Here is a 25,378-nt window from a genome sequence, read left to right as displayed (position 1 = left end):
CACCAACAAGCAGCACAGTGGGGCAGGAAGAACAAAGGGGCCAGTGTGGGGCACGGCGCCACGTGGAATAGTACTCTTGGCTTTCAAGGAGGAGGTCAGCTCCCCTTGCATACAAAACACTGAGGGGAGTGCAAGGCTGAACAGATTGTTGGGTTATAAAGTTCTCCAACCATTCCCACCCAGCCTCACCCTTAAAAAACTATGGATCTTAAAAAAAAACCAACCCTCTACCAGTCTGCAGTCTCATAGCATAATACAAAATCTAGTTTGCTTGTGTACATATCTTGGGTTGTTTCTTAAAAGCCACAATAGTTTCCTTAGCAGCAAATCTGACGACATTCATTGGACCACCATCTTATTCTGACTGTGCTTCTGGTTTAGGATCTGTTCATGCGTGTGTGGGCTTGTTTCACTTTAATGAGGGATGGAAGAGAATTTTGTCTAGTCCACATTTACAGAGAGCTTCAGCTCATTTTGACATTTCTCTCTACTTCTTTTTTTAAAAATCACTTATACTAAAACTGAAATAAAATTTTGCACAAACTTTAAATTGTGTAAAATTGCATATTTTTCGATTTCAAAACTTGTCAAAAACACCTCCACTGTTAGAGGCAATATGTTTCTGAACACCAGTCTCTGGAAACCACAGAAGGGGGGAGTGCTGTTGAGCTCAGGCCTATCTTGTGAGCTTCCCAAGGGCATCTGGTTGGCCATTGTGAGAACAGGATGCTGGACTAAATAGGCCACTGGACTGATTCAGCAAGATCTTCGCACGTTCTTAAAGTGAACTGACCTGACTCACAGTTCCCAAACTTAAAGCTGGATTAGAACACAGTTATCAATCAGATTGCACAGAACTCTGAACTCTGGGAATCAAAACTCTGTGAGGGGAATAGGAGGCCTCCCTAACGACTCTCAGCACCCTTAACAAACCACAGCTCCCAGAATGCTTTGTGGGAGTCATGAATGTCTATGATTGCTTTAAAGGCATGGTGTGAACATGGCCCTGCCCTAAGCATGCAGCAGCAAAAAAGGCCCCCACACTAGGCACTTCAGGCTGTGAGCGACTAAATGACTTCTGATGTTCAAAAGGTTGTTTTTTTAAGAATGGACTGAGTCAGCACTGGAGCCCTTGGACTGCCTTGTAAGTACTTCTGTTTCTTTATTTTATATTTGCGTTTCTACACAGACGCTAAGGATCCCCCCTTTTAAAAACCACACGGAAGCATGTACAACTGGGAGGTACGTGACCAAAATGGCCAGTCCATCCCTAATCTCACCAAAGTGAGGAGGACCACGTCAGGTGCCTTCTCGGCCTGTTTTCTATGTGCTGTTAACAGATTATGGGCAACTTCAAGGCCCCTCTTGCTCTCCCCTCTTAGGAGTTCCTTCTCTGTAAATCAGATTTAGGCCCAGCAACCTTCAGAGGATGCCATCGGTAAAGTAGGAGACAGTGCCCACCACCCTGTTAACTATTCTGATATCTGCACCCCAACTCCTAGCTTGTTAAAATGGTGAGGGAAATGTATGGCACCTGAAAAGATTTTTTAGAAGAACCCTATTCCCTCCACAGAGCGCCTGTTCTCATAGCAATTTTAACAACCAATTTGCTTTCCCAGAGAACTCTGGGAATTGTAGCTCTTTGAGGGAAATCGGAGGCCTCCTAACAGCTCTCAGCACCCTTAACAAACTACAGTTCCCAGGATTCTTAGGGTGGAGGCATGACTGTGGTATGATAGTGCCTTAAATGTATGGTGTGAAGATGGCTTTACACACATGTAAGCAGCGTGAGTTTCTCTTGAGTCACAAACCTACACCTACAAAAATGGCCCTGAGAAATGGCGCAAGTTGCAAGTGACTGCCGGCAGACCTTACGGCAGTACCAATCGAGCCCTGGGCAGGAGCAGAAAGACGTCTCTGTGGCCAGAATGCCCCTTTGCAGAACCAACGTCAAGCTGTTGGCGGGTATCCAGCAGTCTCTACAGCTGCCAGTTCTTTGGCTGACATACCACACCAGAGTGATCCCGAAAGCACTCCACAGTTGGCAGGCCTGACGCGATATTTCTTTTGGAGCAGTTCCTTTGCTTGTTGGCTGGCAATAACAGCTCACAGCCTTTCCAAACCTGCTAAAAGGGGCTGAAATCTGTGTTTGCTCCGTGGAACATCCTGTGTTTGGGGAAAAGGACCATCAATAAAGTCCCTCCTTTAAGGAGCTGTGCGCTGAACCTCTGTCCCACAAAGGCCCTAGGCAAAGTTGCTGAACATTTTAGCATAGTACTGTATGTGTGTGACAGTGTGTGATGAACAGCAGCATTTATTTATGTTATTTATAAAAGTATTTATATACCGCCCTTTCATAAAAATATAAGAGGAATGTACAGCAATATAAAAAAAAAATTTAGAAAACAAAACTTTAAACCCTGGCCTGGTAATATGCTTTGGCCTCTGCCTTTGGTCAGTGAGTCAAAGCAGTTATGCAGTATATCCCGGCCTCATCTTGCCCCCACCAGTTCAACAAAAAAGGAGTGGCAGCGGTAAGCTGACTTCTCCCCTCCTTGCCATAAAGAATACAAAGATGTTACTAAGAACTAGTGCCTGAGTTTTGTTTATACTCACAGTCCGTCAGTAAAACTAGATCAAAAGTTGCACTACACTTTGGAACCCCCTGCCTATTGACACCAGGCAGGCACCTTCCCTCTGCTTTCTTATGGCACCTAGTTAAAACATTTTTGCGTAGGCAAGCCTACCCAGGCATATAGAGGTTATGTGCATTTTATTTATTTTTAGCTACTGTTGATTTTAATCATCTTTTGAATATTGGACAGCTGAATCGTAATTCGGCATGTCAGAGGGCACTGACATTCACTAGCCACTCTTCTTGACACCTGCTTGCTGCTCACTCACACAGACATTGCAAGGCCACCAAAGTGCATTATCTCAGTTGAGACCTGTTGGGGGCTGTACAGCGGTGCCTCGCAAGACGAAAATAATCCGTTCTGCGAGTCTCTTCGTCTAGCGGTTTTTTCGTCTTGTGAAGCAACCCTATTAGCGGATTAGCGCTATTAGCGGCTTAGCGGCTATTAAAGGCTTAGCGGCTTAGCGGCTAAAAGGCTATTAGCGGCTTAGCGGCTTAGAAAAAGGGGGGGGGAAGCGGAAAAAAATCGCAAGACCCGCAAGACGTTTTTGTCTTGCGAAGCAAGCCCATAGGGAAAATCGTCTTGCGAAGCAACTCAAAAACGGAAAACCCTTTCGTCTAGCGGGTTTTTCGTCTTGCGAGGCATTCGTCTTGCGGGGCACCACTGTATTCTAGTAAAGCAGGAGGGGCCAGAAGCCAAAGTGGGCAGGGCCAGAGAACATGGTGAAAATGAAGCGCGTGCGCGCGCACACACACACACGTGTTATGAGGCTTTTTGGTGGAGAGGTAGTCTGTATGCCTTGTCTCCCTTCTGATTCCTGAAATAGCCAAGCTAGCTTCCTAGTGAGACAATTGCCTAGGTAAGGGACCATTAAGGGAATAAAAGAAGCGGAAAATGGGTTGAGGGCTCCTCCCTCAACTGGTTGGTAGTTAGAAAAGGGATGAGAGCTGAGAGTGGAGTGATGTAAGCCAGAAGCAAAGCAGCAAGATAGGAAGCAAGAGAGTCAGAGCGATGCTTGGTTTCTGTTTGAATCCTTCTTGGTGTGTTAATGTTGTGAACCCTCCATTGTAGGCTCAAACTGTGGATATGTGTAAATAAACCTTATATTGTAAAGACACCACTGTCTGCACTCAACCTCATTCCAAAGGAAACACAAACTCTGGTTAATTCCACCTGGAACCCCTGGAATCTCACACTGCTCGGAGATTGGGGTGGCATGCAACAGTACTTTATAACATAGCTTCTCAGGCCCAGGAGGAATTAATACTCTTGTCACACAACTACAATATTTGCTTAACAGAATGCATTCTGCCTCCCAACCCCTGCCCTTTCAAACGGAGACAATGATTCATATTGATGGCACCCAGTATAAATGAAGAAACAGGTATGGACAGATAAGCCCTTTTCCATACTGTGTCACAGACTCGATTATAGTTGTGGTCCATCCCATGTTTTGCAGATTTAAAAAATGCATGAAAACCCCACATTTAAACTGCATGCATTTAACTTGCATTTTATCTGTGTGCTTCCCCTAAAATGTTCTGCTTTTCAGTACATTTCTCCCCAAAAAATTCCTCAAGAAATACAGTTTTGTGCACCCTCCCCCAATGAAATTGCATCATATAATTCAGAGAAGTGTATAGTCTGTGTGACAGCTGTGTTCTGATCCACATATAAATCCATTCCTGACAAATTAGATCGGTTCGCTTTAAAATGCAGACCAAACACATTTCACCTCCATCTCTGTGAAGAAACAGCTCAGCTGCTCCTGCCATCAGCATGCAAGACTAGGAGGGATTTCTGCAAGACCCAACATCCCTGAGGAGTGTCCTTCCCTGACTTGTACTTGTAATAATCTGTGGCCTAATTCGAGGTCTCGTTGAGCAAAGGTAGCTGTGGACAGAAGTAGCTGGGCCAGCCTCACTTTTCATGCATTTTAACAGAATAGGAAAGGACCTGAAAAGAACCTAAATTCTTTCCCAACCGTCACAGGCCCCAAGGAAACTACAAGGATGTAGGCCGCTGTTTGTTTGACTGTTCCTTAAAAACAAAAAGTACAGAAAAGGAGCGGAAGAGATGAAACCTCCCTTCTGGCTAGCTGTAGAAGCACCAATGCAAGAAGGTGAGGTTTTGCTCAGAGGCAGGTCTGAGAGAGCAGACATTCTCAAACTAAGAACATAGAGCCTGATGGATCAGGCCAGTGGTCCATCAAGTCCAGCATCCTGTTCTCACAGAAGCCAGCAAATGCCTGTAGGAAACCTGCAAGCATGAGCTGAGAAAATCCTTTTGTCTGTCCTGAATCTCCTGCAATTTTATTGGGCACCCCCAAATTAAGGGAGTCCTCTCCGGCACTTTAGGCTGATTGACATTAGACCCTCCAAGTGTCCCTATTTTTCAGGGCCAGCTCCAGATTTACAGAAGCCGCTCTGGTTTCTAATTTGATCTTGGAATGTCCCGCTTTTTCTTAGGATGTCCCTGTTTTCATAAGAGAAATGTTAGAGGCTATGGAATTATCTGAACCCCAAGCCAAGGAGATAAGTAACTATATAACCTTTAGAAGACAACTGAAGGCAGCCCTTTATAGGGAAGTTTTTAAATGTGTAATGCTTTATTACGTTTTTATATATGTTGGAAGCTGCCCAGAGTGGCTGGGGCAACCCAACAAAATTGTTGTTGTTGTTAATGTTTTGCCATGAGAGCAATTTTACCTTTACAAGACCCTCTTCATGCTGCCAGTGCTTTCTCTGGGTGGTATTCAACGTAAGTTTTACTCATGTTCATTGATTTCAACAGGTCTACTCTGAGTAAAACTCAGTTGACTACCACCCTCTGTTCTTGCTCCCATGTACTTCACTCAAAGTAGAGGCTTTATAGCCTACTATAGGTTGCAAAACACAAACCAATGAGGCACAGGAACCATAAGCAAAACTCATATACCCAAAAATATTTGGGGCCTGTATCAAATTACAGATAGGAGCAGATGGTTGTGCAAGTTAAGAGCAGATGGAATCTGCAGGAGTAATGTGGATATTTAAGCATGCCCACAGCTCAGTATGTGCTTTTGCTTTAGTGTGCTTTTCGCTCCAAATCCTATTTTGGTCAGAATCTGGCAGTAACTGTAATTATGACATTGCTGCAAAGTGAAAAAGTAAGGCAGTAAATGAGCTTAGACAGAGCTGGTCCCAATGGGGAGCAGAGGTGATGAGTGTAGGCAGATAATCTTTTTTGACTGCTTTTTTTGCTCACTTTTTCTGAACTGCTTTGTTGGGACAGACAGGTGGAGGGGTATCATCTGAAAGCTGAGAGGGAGTGTGGTGTAGACCTGGGAGACCAGTGTTCAAATCCTCACTCAGTCATGAAGCTCAATGGGTGATCCCAGGCTAGTCACTCACTCTCAGCCTGACCCATCTCACATGGTTGATTATGAGGATAAACTGAGGAATCACAGACGCCACCTTGTGCACCTTGGAGGAAAGGTGGTGTGTAAATATAATCAAAATAAAGGAGCACACTTTATTTGGGGAACCTGCATGCAAACATCCAAAGCCCTTCTCCCTGCCGATTCCTGGCCCAGAGGAACAGCATACTAAAAGAGCACTGTTTCTCTCTCTCTCTCTCTCTCTCTCTCTCTCTCTCTCTCTCTCTCTCTAAAAAAAAGCTTGTCTACTGTCTTCCTTTCTAGCTTCGCAGCATTGTCAATGTCAAACTTAGAATTATTGCAAATTCTGACCAAAGTAGAATTTGGGGTGAAACATGCCATCCTGCAAAATTCGAAGTGCAATCTGGAGTTAGGAGCATGCTTAAACATTCCCATTACTCCACAGGTTCCATCTGCTCTTATTTGCACAGCCATCTGTTCCTATCTGTGAAGTCACGCAAGACCCAAATCTTCTTGGATATGTGTCTACTTCACCAGCAGTCACTGTGCACCATGGGCTTCATAGTCTATGGCAGCTTTGTCAGAAGCTATTATGCACCAAACCCTCACAGATCTATTTGCATGCCCAGCAGCCAATGTCCCACTGAGAATAGTGGCAAAGACCACCATGTTTCAAGCTATGATAGGTCATGAATGAATGTGGACCTACAGAAATGAGCATGGCTGCAGGGTGAAGGTACAGCCAAGAGGCAGAGCAAGACTTGGGGAAGCTGGGACTGAGGTGAAGATCCCAAGGTGGGAAAAGAGAGAGGATGCAAGGAGAAAGGTGGGGCAAAGCCAGATGGAAGGGGGAACTGGGGCCAGAGTTTGCTCACCTACTCAGCTACAGCCTGTGTTTGTAGACACAGATTCCACCCTTACTGTTACTATATTGTGTTCATCCTGCTAGCTGATCTGAATCAGAACCCAGCTTCTGAACAACTAGTAATAGTAAAAGTATTCCTATAAATATTCTTAGTGCGGCATAAGTACAAAGGCTCCCTCTTTACTTGTGCTTTGATGGAACCTGTTTGCTAATACAGTTCCTTGGACAAGAGGAGGTGAATGGGGGACGTTTAAAGCTTCCCCCCCTTTGACAGATCAACCCCTGACAATAGTTGCACTGTTAGGCAAAGTTCACTCTGGAAAATTGGGTGGGGCTGCTGCCCAAATACGATTGCTCTTCTAGCAGCTGTCACAGACCACCCCCACCCGCCAACCCAGGAAACTGCCTCACCATGGTAATGGAGCATGGGGTCACCAGCTGTGAAACTGACCTGCAGTAGATGCAGGACAGACCAAACAACAAGAACCCTGCATCTTCCACAAGTTCTAGTGATGGCTGTGGCTTAAGAGAAAAGGACAAGACAAATTCATGGAGGATTATTGGTGGCTATTTGTCACGACTGCTTCAGTGGAACTTCCACGCTGAGGAGCAGTGTATCTCTCTGAATAATGGATGCATTGCTTTCATGCCCTGTATACAAATTTCTGGGAGCCTACATAGACAGCAATTATTGGAAGCAGAATTCCCCTGGATCCTTGTCCTGGTACTGCAGAACATTTCTTGTGTTCTTATACAACTAAGTTATGCACTCATGCAGAGGAAGATTGCATGTCTGAATACTTATCGTGGAGAAAAGAGGAAGAGGGGAATCACCTGTGCATAGAAAGAAAGTGGCACCATGGAGGAAAATGTGGGGCAATGGATTCTAATTATATATATTCTTATAAGATTGGGAGCAGGGCAGGAGAGGGTCAAATGGATCTAGGAGTAGTGCTAGAAATTGCTTTGGTCTTAGCACAGTTGCCAAGTATTTCTCTTTAGTTAGTGAGACTGGCTGATGGCTCTCGATAGCTGGCCTTTCTCAAAGACTAGGAACTACATCCGCCTCCCCACCCACCAGCAAAGGATGAAGTGATCTAAATGTCTCTGTGTGAAAAAATACAAAAATTTGAGAGGGGAGGGTCTGAGAGTTGAGTTTGGCTCTGTGAGCATCTTATAGTACCAGCTGGAGTGCATGTGGGTGATCTGCTGGAGAGCTTATCCGATGCTTCCATCCATGCTCAACTAGTATATTTGTAAATCAACCCAAATATTGCTAAGCACCAACAAGCCTCAAGGGACCTCTTTCCAAAGGAAAAGAAACTATCCACTGCCCCAAAAAGCACCTCACTGCTTGGAGAAGTGAGGTAGGCATAACAATATAATGTGGCACTATGATTACAGAACACCCAGGAGGGTTAATAATGCATACAAAAGTAAATAAAAATAGGTCATGGAAGCCAAGCGAGTGCCATTTCTCGTTGTCACTGTTTCTACACTTACAGGCACATGGGGGAAAGGACATGTGCCCCAGTGTGCCCCACACTCTTGGGCAGGGATGGCTGCCCCTATGCTGCAAAGCACGGCTTTAGCTAGTACCCCATCAGGTATCTTTGTGCCACTAGACTGTTTTCCCAACAGTGAGCTATGGCTGCTTCTGATCATTTACTAACAAAGCAGAATTGATGCATCTGACAGGGCAGGTGTGTGCATGTGCATGAGACAGAAGCGAAGCATCCAATAACTACAGGAAGAAACAGTCTGTGCAGAGACATGGGGCGGAGGTGTCACTGTTTGCAATTGCCTTGTGAGAAATGCAAGGGGACCATTCCACATCTAACCCTTTGTCTGCACATATCATCTCCCCAGTAGGGATGGGTGAAGCTGTCAGTTTCAGTTTCTCGCCGTTTCCCGTATTTTCCAATCTTAAGTTCAGTTCTCCGCATTAGTTTGCAATGAAAAAGAAAAAGTCCTCATGAATTTTCATCAGCATTTTAGTACAAATTTCTCGTAATATACAATGCCTGTATGCCATTTTGCCTGATATGCACTTTTTGTGGAAAACCCTTTCTCGTAAAATAACACATTTTTTGTACACTGTTTCATGCACTCTTTGCCCTAGTGTGTGCATTTCTATACATAATGGGCTGGATTACAAAATTCGGAGAAGGGCAAATTTAGAAAGGTGGCTGTGTTTCCATTCGTGCTTTGTTTCAGAAGGTACAAATTAGGTCGATTCAGTTTTAAGTGCAAACTAAATCAAATTTCTCCTCCATCCCTAATTCCACCAGGCATATTTGTGTCATTAGAACATTTCCTCAGAGGTGAATTCTGACTGCTTTTCATCGTTTAATAGCAACACAGAATTAATGGCACTGAGCAGGGGAGCATTAAATATAAACAACATTTCCAATAACTATGAGAAAACATCAGGTTTGTGGAGAAACATGGGGGAAGTCGCTATTTGAAATTGCTTTGGAGAATATGCAAGGGGGGCACTCCACCTTCAGCCCTCTGCCTACACACCTGTCCTTTCCCCAGCCACTCTCTGCAGGGGAAATACTCTGAAAGACAGAAGTCAGCAGGGAGGTGAAACTACTGTATACTGTGGGCATATGTTCAAAAGCACCAGATCTTCTCTCCCCACCACCCACAATTAAAATACTTGACTTGACCCTGCAAATCCTGGTCACTTGCAAGAAAGCTGAGGCTCAGCAGGGCATCCGAGTGCAATCTTCGATTTACAGCTGCTCTCCCTGGGTCATGCCCTGGCCCTCATGTGCTGGCAGACGTCTGAGCATGTGGGGCAACCTTCATAGCATCTTAGGACAGGAGTGGGGAGCAGTTCCCCAACCAAACATCATTAGTCATCATCATCATCATTAATTACCTGCCCTCCCTGTAAGCTTCTGAGGTACGAAATGCATATATAAGGGCAGAATGTGAAGGGGAGGCAGGAAACATAGATAACATACAAAAATGAATTATGGTAGGGGGAAATTGTTTGCAAAAGCTTGTGCATTAAAGAAACTACATTCAAAAATCGGTTTGTAAGGAAACATTCACACCAAAATGCGAATGAATTTTCATTAGGATTTCCCCCCCAAACATCTGCAGAAATGTGGAGAACTGAATTTATATTGGAAAAAACTGAGAAACATAGAGAAGCAAAACTGACAGATTCATCCATCCCTAGTGCCCTCCCATTTCTGGAAGGAGGGCATATTTTGGGCAAGAGTGACAGAAGTCAAGACCAAAGGCACAGGGAATGTAGCCAGCCTGTGTATCTTACTGTAGCTTAGCCTCAAGCTTACTGTACAAGCAAGCAAGGGACTGTGGTACTTCAGGGAGTGGAATACCTAGATCACTTTGTGGTTGTAATTTGCTACCCGATGTGTGTTTTATAGTAATGTTTTATTGTTTTTCTCTACTTGGATCATGCACCAATTTGTAGTTTTGAAATGAAATGAGTACAGAAATAGTTTAATTTATAAACAAAAATTTAAAATGACAACACTCCTCAATGTAAATCAGTGGAAACCAACACTGTGTCCTCCAGATGTTGGACTACAACTCCCATCAGCCCCTATCAGCATGGTATACCACCCTTCATCTGTAGGCCTTGTGTTATGGTCAAGTTTACCTAGGGAAGCATTTGAGCATGCAATCTAATCTAACCCCTTCCCAGGTCTTTGAGAATGCAGTCCCATAAGGACGGCACCATGCACTACCCCTGCACCCCTTTATCAGCCTATTCTCTGCACTCACTTAGGGTACGGTTGGCGCTGCTTTCCCCAGGGCCATCACAGCCAAATCAAACTCTAATGGCCATGCAAACGATTGCACACCTCTGAAAGAAATAAAAAACAAATTGCAGATTGCTGAAGGGGAGAAAACATAATACTGGGGAAATGGCGTTATTTATTATTTTGTCACAGAAGCGAAGTGGGAACATGGCATTTTGCTAACTCAGGTGGGGATTCTCTGACCCGGCAAATTCCTTTGTTGTACATGATGGATGGATCCCTGTCAGTGCTGAAACCTGATTATGTCAGGGGAAGAGTCTGTGAAAAACCCCCACAAAAGAGGAGGGGCGGGGAGAGAGAGAAAGAGGAAAATAAGGACAATTCCTAAGCGCTAAGGCTTGTATCCAGCTATGTTTTACTCAGAGTAGCCCCACTGACCTACATTAGCAATTTCAGTAGTCCAGTTCTGAGCAGGACTAGCATTGGATATAACAACGATGCTGCAATCCACTTACCTGGGAGAAAGCCCCACTGAGTTAATGGGACCTACTTCTGAGTGAACATGGGTAGGATTGCAGCCTAAGAAAGGGAAAGGGCCGTGACTTTTGTAGTCCTGTGCATGCTTACTTAGATGCAAGACCCACTGAATTCCACAGAACTTGCTCTCGGGTAAGTGAGCATACAATATGCACCGTATATCACTTTCTGAACCTTGGACTTTGGGAAGTTTACAATACCATACCATTTCCCAAAAAGACTGTAGGTTTTGTGGGGGGTTGGGGTTGGGGGGGGGGAATAGAAACTGGGTTGCAGTTCCACCTCAATCCTCATTAGTACTTTCTGGTGTTAAATTGAACTGGGGGAAACCAGTGTGCTCACCTCTGGAATGCGGCCCCCAGAAGGTTCTCTCTGAGAGATGCGGCCCTCAAGGTGAAAGGGTTCCTTATCCCTGGGATGCAAGATGGGAGAGGCATTTTGGCTCAACTCTGGTTTGTACAGCAAGTGAGAAGAATCTGCATCAGTGTGTTCTAGTGATAGGAAGAATCTCATGGGTATGAGTATAGAAGCATTAAGAAAAAAGAAGTATTCCCATTTTTCACCTGTGAGATGCTGTAGGTAGGGTATATGGACGGCCTCACCACACCTCACAGGTTGTGTCTAGCAACAGAGGAAACCTGTTTTTCAAAGTTAGGAAATAATTTGTGTGTCACATGCGCAAAGAAATATACGGATATTGTTGTTCGGTAGGAGCCTTTAAGCTGCAAAAGCCAGTTAAAACTCGATTAACCTGGCATGACTTCAGACTGCTTAGGAAAGCTAATTTGGTCGGTTTTTCACAGGACAGAGATGTTGGAAAGTGATGCATATCCGGTTTGGGAATATTCACATTTTCTGCATGGCTGCCTCGTCATGTGAAAAAAAAATGATGGCAGAAGAAACCATAGGCCTTGTGGGTAGGGGATGTCAGACAGTTCTAGTGAAAACAGAAAAGGAAGTGGAAATTGCAGTAGGTTGCATGTTCATATGTGGTCCAGAATGGAAATCGGAGAAAGGAATATGACTGGCATTCGTTCACACAGGTTTTTTTCGTCAGGTCCACAAAAGATATGTAATTAATGTTTTTTTTCATGCTGTTTGGATGTTTCCTTTGCTTTAAATAGTTACATAACTTGTGTTAAATAGCAGGGAGCAAGACAAACAATCAAGTTTTTGGCTGAACTCTGCATGGTTCAGAAGCTCCAATTTAGTCCAATTCAACATGAACATATCATATAACACCAATTCTGTTGCAACTACAATGGCTGCTTGTATGTTTCTAAGCTCAGTTCAAAGTGCTATGGTTTTTTATGTATAAAGCTATTTACAGCTCGGGAACCCAAAATCTCCCAGAATGCCTATCCCGGTATAGGTAAAAAGGTACCTTTATCTCAGTACTGCATGAAACATACCCAGGCCCTTGAATCTTCCTCTCAGGTCCTGGAAGGTGGTGACAAGGGAGAGGGCCCTTTCAGTTGTGGCTCCCCATCTATGAAAGGCTCTCCCCAGTAAGATTCACCTGGCACCTTGATTCACATAGTTTCAGTCTCAGGTTTTTGATAAAGATTATGTTGTTTTGTTACAAGTGCTGTCAAAGTGTCTGTGGCTGTTATGGAGGTTTTTTTGTTCTGATTTTATGGTATACAGTGGTACCTTGGGTTAAGTACTTAATTCGTTCCAGAGGTCCGTTCTTAACCTGAAACTGTTCTAAACCTGAAGTACCACTTTAGCTAATGGGGCCTCCTGCTGCTGCCGCGCTGCTGGAGCACGATTTCTGTTCTCATGCTGAAGCAAAGTTCTTAACCTGAGGTACTATTTCTGGGTTAGCGGAGTTTGTAACCTGAAGCGTATGTAACCCGAGGTACCACTGTAATGTATTTACACCTGTGATGTCAACCATCGGAAGCCTTTGGGTAACAAGTAACTAATTCCTGTCTTCTTACATCCCTATTTGTAGGTCAGGAGATGTGTGGGGCTCTTGAGCATCCCTCATCAGGGTCCCCGCCCAAACCCTACCAGCTCTTTTAATCCAGGCCCTATCAAACAAAGCTGGATCTACACATGCAGGAGAATGAGATAGTAGAGTCCTAACGTGGCAGAACTGTCTGTACCACTTCAGACTGCAGAAATAGAACCACATTTACCCTGCATGTAAAAAATAAATAAATCCTAGAACAGGAGAAGGAGAAGGACTGGACTAGAATCTTTCTTCCAGATGCTCTAGACTAGTTATTTGCTTGCAGGGAAATTATTTGTTTATCGTATATTATGAGAAAGCATTAAAAATGGCATCTGCTTTACAAAGCAGGACTCTACCATCTCACTCTACTGTGAATACAGATCTGGCCTTAGCCACAAACTCAGTGGATGGTTGTAGGGTAGACAACCCACTGTTATCTCAGTTTCAGCCTCTCCAAATACACAGAAGGGATAATAATACTGAGTCAATGCAACAAGAGGGAGCAAACAGCTGTAAAAGGCATGTAAGATAAGTTTAAACACATCTGTCCAGAAATCCTGTATCCTTTATTCCCAATGCATTTCACACTTTGCTTTTTAACTTTACAATGAAGCAGATGAGCTTCTGCTCATCTGTAAACACTGACTCGGTGTTTATGATTAAAATAACCTGAAGCTCTTACCAGTCAGAAAGCTTGTGTTGACTGTGTAAATCACAAGAGTTGCATATCCTCTAAAATTTCGCTTAAGAAAATAGGGGCGCTCATATATGTGTAACTCTCTTATTCTTACACAAAGATTTACTACTTTAGAACACACACACACACACACACACACACGAGTGCACACTGAAATTAGCTCTCATATCATTGTGTGTTAGTTAACTACAACCATTCCCTTCTTCAAAAAAATAAGAACATGTAATCTCACAATTGCTCTTTTTTATTATTATAATAGAGCTTTTGTTTTTATTATAGAGCTGGTGGAATCTGCAACAAAACATTGCAGGGTGGAGTGCGCCTGCTTAAGGTGCCTATCAGCCAGACATGCCCTCTTCAAGGGTGCACCATTCCGTTCCCCCTCTTTCCTGGTTTTCTGTCTCCCTTCCTCCAACAGACACTCTGACAACAGGCATTTTGTAACCACTGGACCTGCTTAGGTCTGTCCATTATTCCTGGTATGGTTTATTCTGAATAAGGACAGGGGAGAAATGTTATTCAGTTTGCATTTGTCTGGAGAAGTCAAACCATAAGCTCTGGTTTGCACATGACACTAAAACAAACCATGCCTTAGCTCTAGCTGGTGCAGCAGCAGCAGCTTGACCAGGGGAGGAGCTGAGCGAGTGTGATTTTTGCCCTCCCCACAACTTGCTCGTTCATACTGAGCCCTGATTTGATTTAGTGTTAGCCCAATATATGTGAACAAAGTGTGCATATTTGACACAGGTATTTCCAAGGTTTCAAGGGCTTACGCCCTTCGAACGTAATTCTGTGCTACACAGAGGGAGATCATATGGACTTCATGGCATAATGCAATCCAGGTTCCCCCACCTTCCCGCCCTCCCTATGAGGAGGCTCAGATGCATTAAGACGCAGACTGGGAATCAAGAAACCCCCATCTCAGAAATATCTAGTTCTGGGCCAACAGGTCAGTCTCGTTTAATCAGAACTCGCTTTCTCTCTGCCTGGAGATTAGTCGCTCTTGATTTGATCCAGCCTGCCTCCTTGCAGAGCAGGCTGCGTATATCCTAGAGCAAATCTATTGGAAGTGATGTTTTCATTAGAAAGCCATATGGTGGGCTCTTAACTACGATTCTGCTTTCTGCAGGTGGTCAGACAGAAGGTAGGCAAATCTGCCTGGTTTCTCCTTTCCGAGAGACCGGCTGCCACGGAAATGATACCCACGCCTGCATCTGCAAGTGAGGCCCAATTAGCAGGAAGAAGACTCACCAGGGACTCTTCAGAAATAACTCGCTCCTTCCCCTCACTGGTAATTCCAGAAGACTTCCACCCCCAATAGTCATGTCCCCGGTCATTTGCCCCAGCTGCACTGCACTGCCAATGACCAGAGCGGGGCTTTCTATCCCTTTGGGATCCCCTGTGAGGTTTGCAGCACCCTTATCACGCTCCGCAGTTGAATCCTCTATAGCACAAGAAAGCCATGCCCTTTGCAGGACAAAGGGCTACCAGCTACTGCCTGACTTTCAGGAAGGCTGTAGCTCAGGGCTAGAGCAGAAAGTCCACAGTTCAACCCCTGGCATCTCCATGAAGGGCTGGGAAAGGTTGTTAGCTGAAAACCCTGGAGAGCCACTGCCACTCAGTGTAGACCATACTGAGCTAGATGGACCAATGGTCTGACTCTGTACAAGACAGCTTCCTATTATCCTCATGTCAAGGAGAGGGGGATTTGCAGCCTGGAGTTAGGGATGGGGAAGAAATTTCAGTCAGTTCATATTTAAATATGAACCTACCTAATTTGCGCTTCCTGAAACAACACACAAACCGAAACACAGTTGTCCTTCAAAATTCAGACTTCTCCAGATTTTGCAGTGCAGTTCTCCAGGCCAAGTGGTGTGTACAAAAATGCATATACTAGGGTAAAGTGTGCACAACAACTTATATTGTAGTGAAAATAGCTGTAGTGAAAAGTGCATTGTATTAGGGAAAACAGCTTTGCAAAAATGTGTGTGTCAGGAGAAATTTGCACTAAAGCAATGGTGGATTTTCATGAGGTTGTTGTTATTATTGTTGTTGTTGTTGTTGTTGTTATTGCAACTTATGGAAATATGAACAACAAAATTTAAGATTGGAAATATAAGAAACTGAGAGAATCTGAAACTAACAGATTCACCCGTCCCTACCTGGAGCCTGTGCGGAAGGGTGTGGAATGTGTGGCAGTAGCTGTGGCCTTCAGTCAGCAGGGAAAGAGACCTGGATGACGTTGTCAAGACTGGGTGGCTGCCATTTTAGCACACAAGAGGATGTGTGAATTCAGGGATGTATCATCTGTGTATACGTGTACAAAAACAGTGTAGCTGTACACTCATATAGTAATTTGTATGTAATGATCAGCGCGTGTCCTGTTTGTGTAGCTGTGTGCATAATAGCTAAGCTGGGCTAATGAACGGCTGTTACACAACTGTTATACATGTCTAGAAATAAGAAATAAGAGCTCCGTGCAAAGTGCGCACAACCCTACTTAGAGCCTGAAACCACCTGAGATTATATCAACAATATAAGCTTATATTGGTTTCATTCCACCTTATTTTTATTTTTTATGATTTGATTTATAAGCACAACACACACACACACACACACACACACACACATTTACCACATACCAGCTTCTTTAACATATTTTTGAAGTGCTGTTCAGCACCCTTGTGTCAACCTGCTACCCTCCTCTTGCTCTTTGGTACCATTTTTCTTCTTCTTTGCCCTCACTGTCCTTGGCCTCACTTGCTCTTGTCGTCATCCCTTCCGATTGACAAAATCACATGGTCTGCCACTGCCAATGATGTGACGATACTCTGAGTAACGTGGTCCCACCACTTTACGCTCATATGGAAAATCTGGTAGGTTGTTATTGCCAAACAGACTAAACAGCAGCAAGGGCAAGTGAGGGCAAGGACGAAGTTTAACTAGAATGCCAAGAAACAGTAGTTAAAGAAAGAAAAGAGCCCCCAAACAAAGCAAATGTTCAGCAGGGTTTGGGGCAGGGGCTTCTTTGAATGTGTATATTTCGGAGTATCCGTGGTGCGAACTTTGCACAAAGTCCACCTGCTGATGCACACGGAAATGAGGGACGTGTGATAAATGGAGTTTTAAAGCGAGAATTAGTGGCCACACAGTACTTGAAAAGCCTCACCAGCAAAGAAAAGGGCATTGCTCATTTTGATGCTGTTGATCTGGCAACTGTTTGATGACATATGTACTACATTAACAAACGGCATCTCTGTTCCCATCGTAGCATCACTGAGTGTCTCAGCTCTTGGCAAGACAATCGCTCATCTCCTCTTTGCAATGATGCGTCTTTGCCTCCTCTTGGGCCTTTCATGCAAAGATACACAGATATGAAAAATGCACTGCCAGGCGTGCTTGGGCCTAATGTACTGAGATGTGAATCAAGATGCAGATGTTTTCATTAATGAGTGCATCCATTTTCTCGGCATTCCTACAGTACCTCTTGCAGACATTTCCTTGGTTATTTCTCACATCTTCACATCTAGGGTCCAGAGGGGAAATGCCTTATGGGTTTTATTTTAATTTAAAAAACACACCTAAGAATAGCTCTAAGGACCAAAGGGGCTCTTGGAGCCAATGAAAGGACACCTCCAGATTTCTCAAACTGGTGGTTTCAGTGGCAGTGTTAGCACACCACACAAAAGCATTGTTTTGTGTAACCTGCAATAGCAGGAACAAGCCACAGCAGGCCTTAGACTCAAGCACTCTCCTTCCTCTCTTCTGCTCTCAAATGGCTGAGGGTGGCAGACTAAGTAGGTGCATTCATGTTCTGTGGCTGCTTCCAGCAAGTCCTATGAGGAAAGGTTGAAGGAACAGGACATATGTGGCCTGAAGAAGAGAAGACTGAAAGGGAACATGAGAACACTCTGCAAATGTTCAGCCAGAAGAGGGCAAATACATGTTTTTTGCTGCCCAAGGTGGAGATGACCAAATCTGTCCATTTCGCTTTCTCTCAGTTCCTAATTTTTCCATGCTTTAACTTCAGTTCTCCACATATGTTTTCATATAGAATCACAGAATCATATTTTTTGAAAAGAAACTCCTCATGAAAAATCAGTGCAAATGTCTCCTAATATGATGCGAGTTTAGTGGTAGGAATTTCTCCTATACATTTTTGCATGTATTTTGGTAAAACCATTTCTCTTCATCTAAGACATTTTTGTATGTTATTTTCACTCATATAGACGCACTTTGCACTAATATATGCAGTTCTATACACACATTACTTGGCTGGAGAACTGCACTGCAAATTTTGGAGAAGTGCAAATTTCTAAAGATGGCTGTGTTTCGGGAAGTGCAAATTACATAAATTCAAATTTGACTGTGAATTGAATTGAATTTCTCCCCTAGTTGCACAAAATGCACAGATTTCTAAAAAGCTTCGGCCAGAGGCAAAAGTTAGTTTCACAAGGGCTGCTTGAGTGGGGGAAACTGCAGGCCAAAAACAGGCAGACACAAATCTACCTGAGAGCTCGCCAGGGGGAACTTCCCTCATCCCTCTGCTGAGCAGAACAGTTGACACAGATCCCTACCTCAGATGTCTCATTTGCACTTCAGATTTAGAGCTAGTAAGAAATGGCATGGGGCCCTTCTGAGCAGCAATACAAACCCGTTTCTCACTTTATCCATACCCACATAAATGAGAGAAACCCTTGTCTCACCGACATGCTCTCTGTGCATGCCAGAAGAGGCAGGGAAGGAGACTGGTAACAACCACAAATAACAGCTTGGTAGTAAGTAAAGGTCACATTTGTGGACCCCCTGGAAAAAAGGCAATGTGCATGGGAAACAAACTCTTAATCCGCTTTTCAAATGTAAGAGCTCAAACCATGCTGAAGTAAGTCCCACTGGGTTCAATGGGGTTTCCTCTCAAATCAGGGCACACAGCTTTTCGAAAGGAGGGAAAGGGGCTTTGATGCTGTGCAAAGCTGGGAAGAAAATGACTCGGCAGACTTGTGCTCCTGGCAAGTAGGCAAAAAGTAGTCCATGTGCTTTGCAACTGCAAGCGTGCAATTTTCAGGATGCAAGAGCATTTTGAAGTTTGGGGCTTTAAACTCATGTCGCCGTAGGGCAGGTTTTGCAGTTCAGAAGTATTGACTTTATTTGCATTCTTCTGCTGGATTACTCTTAATGCCTTTTGTAGATAATGGATACTATGAAAACTATTCTTAAAAAATACTGGTAAAGTAAACAAAAGATGATAAAGAAAATGGAAGGTGAAATTTCAGTGGCGTTACTAAGAATCAAAGACAGAACTGTTTCCATGGGAAACAGTGTTTGTGTTTACCTGTGTGTTAGTTAAGCGTGTGCAACGGTGTGTGGATCTTGCCTCACCCATTACTGGAATATGCCCCCCAACAGCTTTCCACAGGGGTAATGTGGTCCAAAAAAGGTTCCACACTTCTGGTGCATAGGAATGGTGTTGCCTTCAGAGCTGTTGCCCACCTTTGTCTCTCTGGCTTCTGAATCTCTGACTTCCGAAAGTGTACCCCCCCCCTTTCAAGGCTCCCTTCAGTTAATATTGGCCTCCTCGCTGAATAAACCAATCCAAGCATGTAGCCCTCACACTAAGCAGTGCATGCACAAAGTTACTTCTCCCACATCAACACCACTCGCACGAACACCAGCGCTCTCCCACCAAGGAAAAATATCTGTGCCGAAAGAGAAAGGGAGGTTGAGATGGGGAAGGGAGGCGTGGGGATGGGGGAAGAGTGGGAAGCTGAGTGTCAAAACAGGAGGAGGGGAAATCCAGCAAGGTGAGTGCTCATTTTAAGAACAGCAGCAAACAAACAAACGCAATGGATTATACTGAAATCTCAGAACGACAATTACCGAGCGCGAGGCTCGGCTGACGCGATGGGGCGAGGACCCATTTAATAATGCATGAGGCGGCGAGTGTCTTTGTGCTGCTTCTGCCGATGCCTCCGTCATGTGGAGGAAATGAAAGGGAAAAAAGCCCCATCACTTCAGACTTGCCTTTAATTAATTCCTTGGAGTATGAGAAGGAGCCCAAAATAGTTACCGAGAGATGTTGCCACTGTACTCTGGAGAAGATGTGCAGCCTGCCACCAGGGCAGGAAAGCGAAGGACAATCCCTGGGCCATGTCTCACCAATCCCTGGGCCATGTCTCACACACTGGGGTCTGGCAGGGCTGAGACTTAGGAGAAGGATGAGGGAGGAAGTCAGTTTGGGTCACATCCTAATGAAAACCTACCTAATTTGCACACACACCCCCAAAAGAAAAATCTGTGCAAACAAAAATGTAGTTAGCATTCAAAATGTGCACATTTCCAAATTTTGCAATTTTTCCAACAAGAAATATACAGAAAAATGCACATGCTAGGAAATGCGCATAAAAATCCATGTTAGTGAAAATGCTCACAAAATGCTTTTTATTAAAGGGTTAAGGTTTGCAAATGTGTGCATATTAGACAAAAAATACATGCAAAAATGGGTATATTGAGAGAAATGCTGGCTTAAATGCTGATCAAATTTCAGGAGGACTTGAAAAATAAAGAATCACAAGTCGATGCAGAAAGGTGGTGGACTGAACTCAAGACTGGAAAAAATAGAAACTAAATTTGATAGATTCGTCCGACCCTAGGCAAGAGTATTGGTATCCCTTTCCACAGCACCTTACCAGAATGTTGGGACCTAGTATCCTATATGTCCCCCTTGGGGGCAGGGACACAATGCACAGTCACATGACATGTCATTTGACCTCTAAGGCTTACCAGAGCCCTTCAGAGCTTCTGGGGCTGATGGGAGTTGGAGTTCAGCAACCTGCAAAGGTTCCTCACACCTGGGTTAGCAAATAGAAGTTTATATGGTCCAGTCAACGCCCTGGCTGCTGCATTCTGCATTTGTTAAATGTTTTATCCTTATTTGTTTTAACTAAAGCTGCTTCTGAAAGCAGTGGCTGGTTCTTCTGGACAGCTGGCAACCTAAAACCAATCTACTTTCCTGTATCTGAGAAACACTGAACAATGTTTCTTCTCTCTCTGCCCCCACTCCCCATTCACGCTGCCATATGCAATGACCCCTGATTGCAGCTTTCTCGTAACACACACGGCCATATTCCCAGGCCACTCGGTTCCTTCCAGCCAAACGGTGCCACCATAAATGCCCTTGCCTTTGGTTGCTAAGAAGCCACAGGACCTTTGTCACCTCACCTTCATCCCTGCCGCTTAGTCGCTGCACTGCAGCCCCAGAGACCAGAAACAACAAGCAAACGGGATCTCGCTCTCACACTCTCGCTCTCTCTTTCACACACACAGCACAAGATGAATTGGCTTCTCTCTCCTGTTCTGACAGATACATTATCTCATCTGGCTGGTTTCACAGTCCACAGGAGAACCGGGAAGTAAAGCTTGCTTTGCAATTAACTGATTGCAGCCTCTCTGTGCAGAAAGGCAGCAACAAGGATGGATAGGGAAGCAGTAGGCAAAGGGTGATTCCCCCTTGGAGGCAGGACTGGAGGCTTCCCAAAAGCAAACCATTTATAGTTGAAACTCTATGCAAGTTTACTTAGGGGTGCAGCCTACTAAGATCTACTCAGAGAAGGCCCATTGAAATTAATGGACAGAAGTTAGTCTGCTTTGAGTAGGACTAACATTGGCTATAACCATTAGCCAGAAGTAAGTCCAACTGTGTTCAGTGGGGCTCATTCCCAGACAAGCGGCCACAGGAATGCAACTTCACAATTAAGCCATATTGGCCAGCCTTCCTCAACCTGGTGCCCTTCAGGTGTTGCTGGACTGCAACTCCCATCATCCCTGGCCACTGGCCATGCTAGCTGGGGCTTATGGGAACTGGAGTCCAACATTTGAAGGGCACCAGGTTGTGGGAGGCTGTCTTAGCCTGTGCACCCTCTCGAAAAGATGGTACAGAAAGGCTATTCAAAAGCATTTCGGGAACTTAGTAGGGTGTGAGAAATTACAGAGCAGCACCTATCTGATAGCAAACACAAGAAATAGTCTCTTGTGGTACCTGAAAGACAAACAGATTTATTGTGGCTTTCTAGACTGCATCCCACTTCCTTGACAGCACTCAATCCATCTGATAAAAGAGGCTCTAGTCTGCCGATGTAACAATTCACCTGTGAAACCTTTGGAGACTAGGGATGGGGAAGATATTTAATTCAGTTTGCATCTGAAGGCAAACTTACCCAATCCATACTTTCCAAAACAATACATGAACCAACACAACATCATCCTTAGAAACTCACATTTATCCAAATTTTGCACTGTGGTACTCCAGCCATGTATTCAAAATATGTTCAAAAATGCATGTGCTAGGATGAAGCATACATAAAACATCATTTATTAAGGGGAACTAACATACCAAAACTCTTTGCATTGGGAGAAATTGCATAATTTTGTAAGCATTTAAATGTGGGTGGATTCTGGTGAGGACCTTTTTCTATTTAAAAAATGATGTGGAAATGTGGAAAACTGAATTTACAGCTGGAAAAATGAAAGGAACAAAAGTTGACAGAGTAAACCACTCCCAATTTTGACACAAGACTCTTTGTTGGTCCACTTGCGAAATATTCCAGCCTCCTATCAGAGTATTCTCTTGAGGTGCCACCTCTCACAACTTAATTATCTCCTGTATCTGATAATTGAGCTCTGTACCTCTGTAGGGAAGCCTAACATGTGGTGAGGCTTTACCCTTTCAAAGAATCCTCTCGAGACACTCCCAACTGCTATTTGATAACCGCCTTCATGATGATGCAATGCCTTCTTTCCCCTATCTTCTATCACTTAACCTGCCAGTATCTCCAGATTATTCCTAAACATTGCCAAATGGTTCCAAGGCTGCTTGACCCACACATCACTCTGCCCAATGGTAGGACTGGCCCCATCTCTCTTGCATTCCCCCCACCACACACACAGTTGCTGCAATAAGTACGCAAGAAGAGCCTGCTGGGTTAGGCCAATAGTCCATCTAGTCCAGCATCCTGTTCTCCAAATGGTCAACTGGATGCCCCTGAAAGCAGGACCTGAGTGCAACAGCCCTCTCCCCCCTTGTAATTCCCAGCAATTGCCTCTGACTGTGGAGGCAAAGCATGGCCATAATGGCTAGTAGCGACAGAAAGCCGTTACATCTACAAATTTGTCTAATTCTCTTTAAAAGCCATCTAAATTGGTGGCCATTACTGCCTCCTGTAGGAGCATGTTCCACAGTTGACAATGCACAGTACGAAGCAGTTATTTTGTTTGTCCCAAATCCTCCAACATTCATCTTCACTGAATGTCCATGAATTATGAGAAATGGAGAATAGGAGGCACTGCTGGTCTCCTTCCACCCCTACAGAGGAAACGGCAGGGGCTGCCCTTCGGGTCTCCTGAGCTCTGCACCTTCCCAGCATGATTCAGCAAGGGCCCATTTCCTCCTGCAACAGACTTTGATTCCCAGTTCAACCACTGGGCAAGGTTGATTAGATTCCCTGCCATCCCGTTCCTGATGTAGATCTTTACTCCCCGCTACTTCTGTGGTGGACAGGATCCATTTTGAGGTTTGCCTCAGGTGCCAAAATGTATGGAGCTAGCACTGGGCTAGTTCATACATTCTGGTGCTCCTCTCCCTTTTGCAATTGTGCATGAACCTTCTGTTTGGAACACTCACCTCACACATGGCATGATGGTAGGGTGTCTTACATTGCCCATTCGATACCAATGTCTTTATCATCAGTTGTTCAGACAACCTGGGCCCTTATAGCTTAATCCCACTCTATTGTTCTCTCATGATGTTACAGTGGAGCCCCTGAAAACTCTGACAGAGCCCAAGACTACGTGATCTCCAACAATCTGACAGACGCATTTTCCACCCTCCTGCGTTCACAGGAAACATTTGGTATGTGCAAACATTTATTTGGAGGTGTAACATTTAAGGCCTGCAAATGTTTGAAAATGCAACCTTCAGGAATGTGGGGCCCATAAATCAGGCTCATTTACCCTCAGAATCCACAAGGATGAATTATTTCCTCACAGCATTCAGAGATCTGGTCATGGTGCGAGCCCTAAAACATCCTGAGACGTTTGATTCAACGTTATGGGGGGGTGCTGTTTTGCTGTGCCAGATGAAGAGGCAGCCCCCTCTTTTAGGTACTCCACAGCCTAGAAGTAGTGAACAAAAGGTGTTTTAATAAAAAGCCCATTAACCTGCTCTTGAGTACTAAAGCTTTCAAAAGAACGTAATGTGCCTCTTCATAACTGGGAACCTCGATAAGGCAATGTTTGCTAAGTTAACACTTAGTTCCCCTAAGCTCAAGGTGCTGCTACTGCTGCTGTACAAAGCCCTATAAAGCTTGGGATCTGGATACCCAAAGATCACGCTTTATAGACCCAACCGATAACTACTCTGCAGGAGAAGGTCCATTCCCTACAATGCTGGAGTCAGGTCTCTAGCATGGTGGCAGCTTTGGAAGGCCTCCCACTACATATTAGACCAGGGGTTAGCAAACTTTTTCAGCAGGGAGCCAGTCCACTGTCCTTGTGGGGGGCCGGGCTATATTTTGGGGGGGAAATGATGCGGGAGCACCACAAGCCCCAGTGGCTTGTTACCTGTGTCTTGTGAGCGGCAGGGGCTGGCAGCGGCAGTGGAGGAGGAACGATGAGCGGCGCGCGAAAGGGCTCCAGAGAGGGACTGCTTAAAATGGCGGCCCCTCAAGCGCTGCTGCTGGCACCAACAAAGCCCAGCCCCCTTCCTCCACTAGGCAGGACAGGGAGAAGCCAGGAGGAGGGATGGAGGAGGCACCGCCACCGCCATCGTGTGAGGAAGAGGGAAAGAATGTGCGCACTGGCAATCCACAGAGCGATTCCTGGACCGTCCGCAGGCCTTAGTTTGCCGACTCATGTATTAGACAGTCACCACCTCTGTTGTCTTTTGGTGCCTGCCTGGTATTGAATCCCTTCCTCTTTCAACAAGCCTTTAAAGCAGAGCTGTATCCCAGTCTGCATCTGCACTGGCTTTGAATGATTTTATAACTGAAATTGGTTTTTAGATCTGAAACTCTATTTTTGAAAGTACATTTAACAAAGAAACCCCATTCCCCTCCTCCTACCCCACCCCACCCCAGACATTCCATGTGTTGGTGTAAAGCAGAGTTCCGTGCCCAGCGGAAGGATGAGGAGTACGTACTACATACTCTATATTGCTTTATTTACAGTTCAAAGCTGGTATATTACAGAAAGACATCTTGCCTCTGCAGGAGCAGAGAATGCATCCTCTCTCCTCAACAGCTTGGAGAGAATCACACAGTGAAAAACAGGAAACCAGTGTACGTCACATCCAGTCTCCCTTTCCCGTGAGAAACTCCAACAGTACAGACTGTGGAATGTAAACACCTGTCTCGTGACAAGCCCTTTCGCTGCACAGTGAAGGAAAGCAGAAACCAACATCCTCCCCCTTTCTGTGAACATCACTGGGCAGCGTGTTCGTACAATATCAGTACAAACCCAACTTCTGCACATAGGTACAGTGTTGATCCCTTGACACAATCTTGGAC

General features: G+C 44.7%; 1 protein-coding gene and 1 long non-coding RNA gene across 2 annotated transcripts in view; one reads left to right on the top strand and one right to left on the bottom strand.

The window, feature by feature from the left end:
- The window catches only part of EXTL1 (exostosin like glycosyltransferase 1), a 67,212-nt gene that overhangs the window by 27,756 nt on the left and 14,078 nt on the right, over positions 1-25,378 (bottom strand). The gene's annotated exons all lie outside the window — the stretch shown is intronic.
- LOC114601547 (uncharacterized) lies at positions 1,042-24,295 on the top strand. The gene is made up of 3 exons (XR_003707779.2): positions 1,042-1,144; positions 14,950-15,111; positions 23,627-24,295. It is a non-coding gene; the product is annotated as an uncharacterized LOC114601547 (long non-coding RNA).

Source organism: Podarcis muralis, chromosome 7 (assembly GCF_964188315.1).
Source record: "Podarcis muralis chromosome 7, rPodMur119.hap1.1, whole genome shotgun sequence".
NCBI classification, from domain to species: Eukaryota; Metazoa; Chordata; class Lepidosauria; order Squamata; family Lacertidae; genus Podarcis; species Podarcis muralis.
Note: the sequence above shows the minus strand (reverse complement) of the source record. Positions and strands in the feature narration are given on the sequence as shown.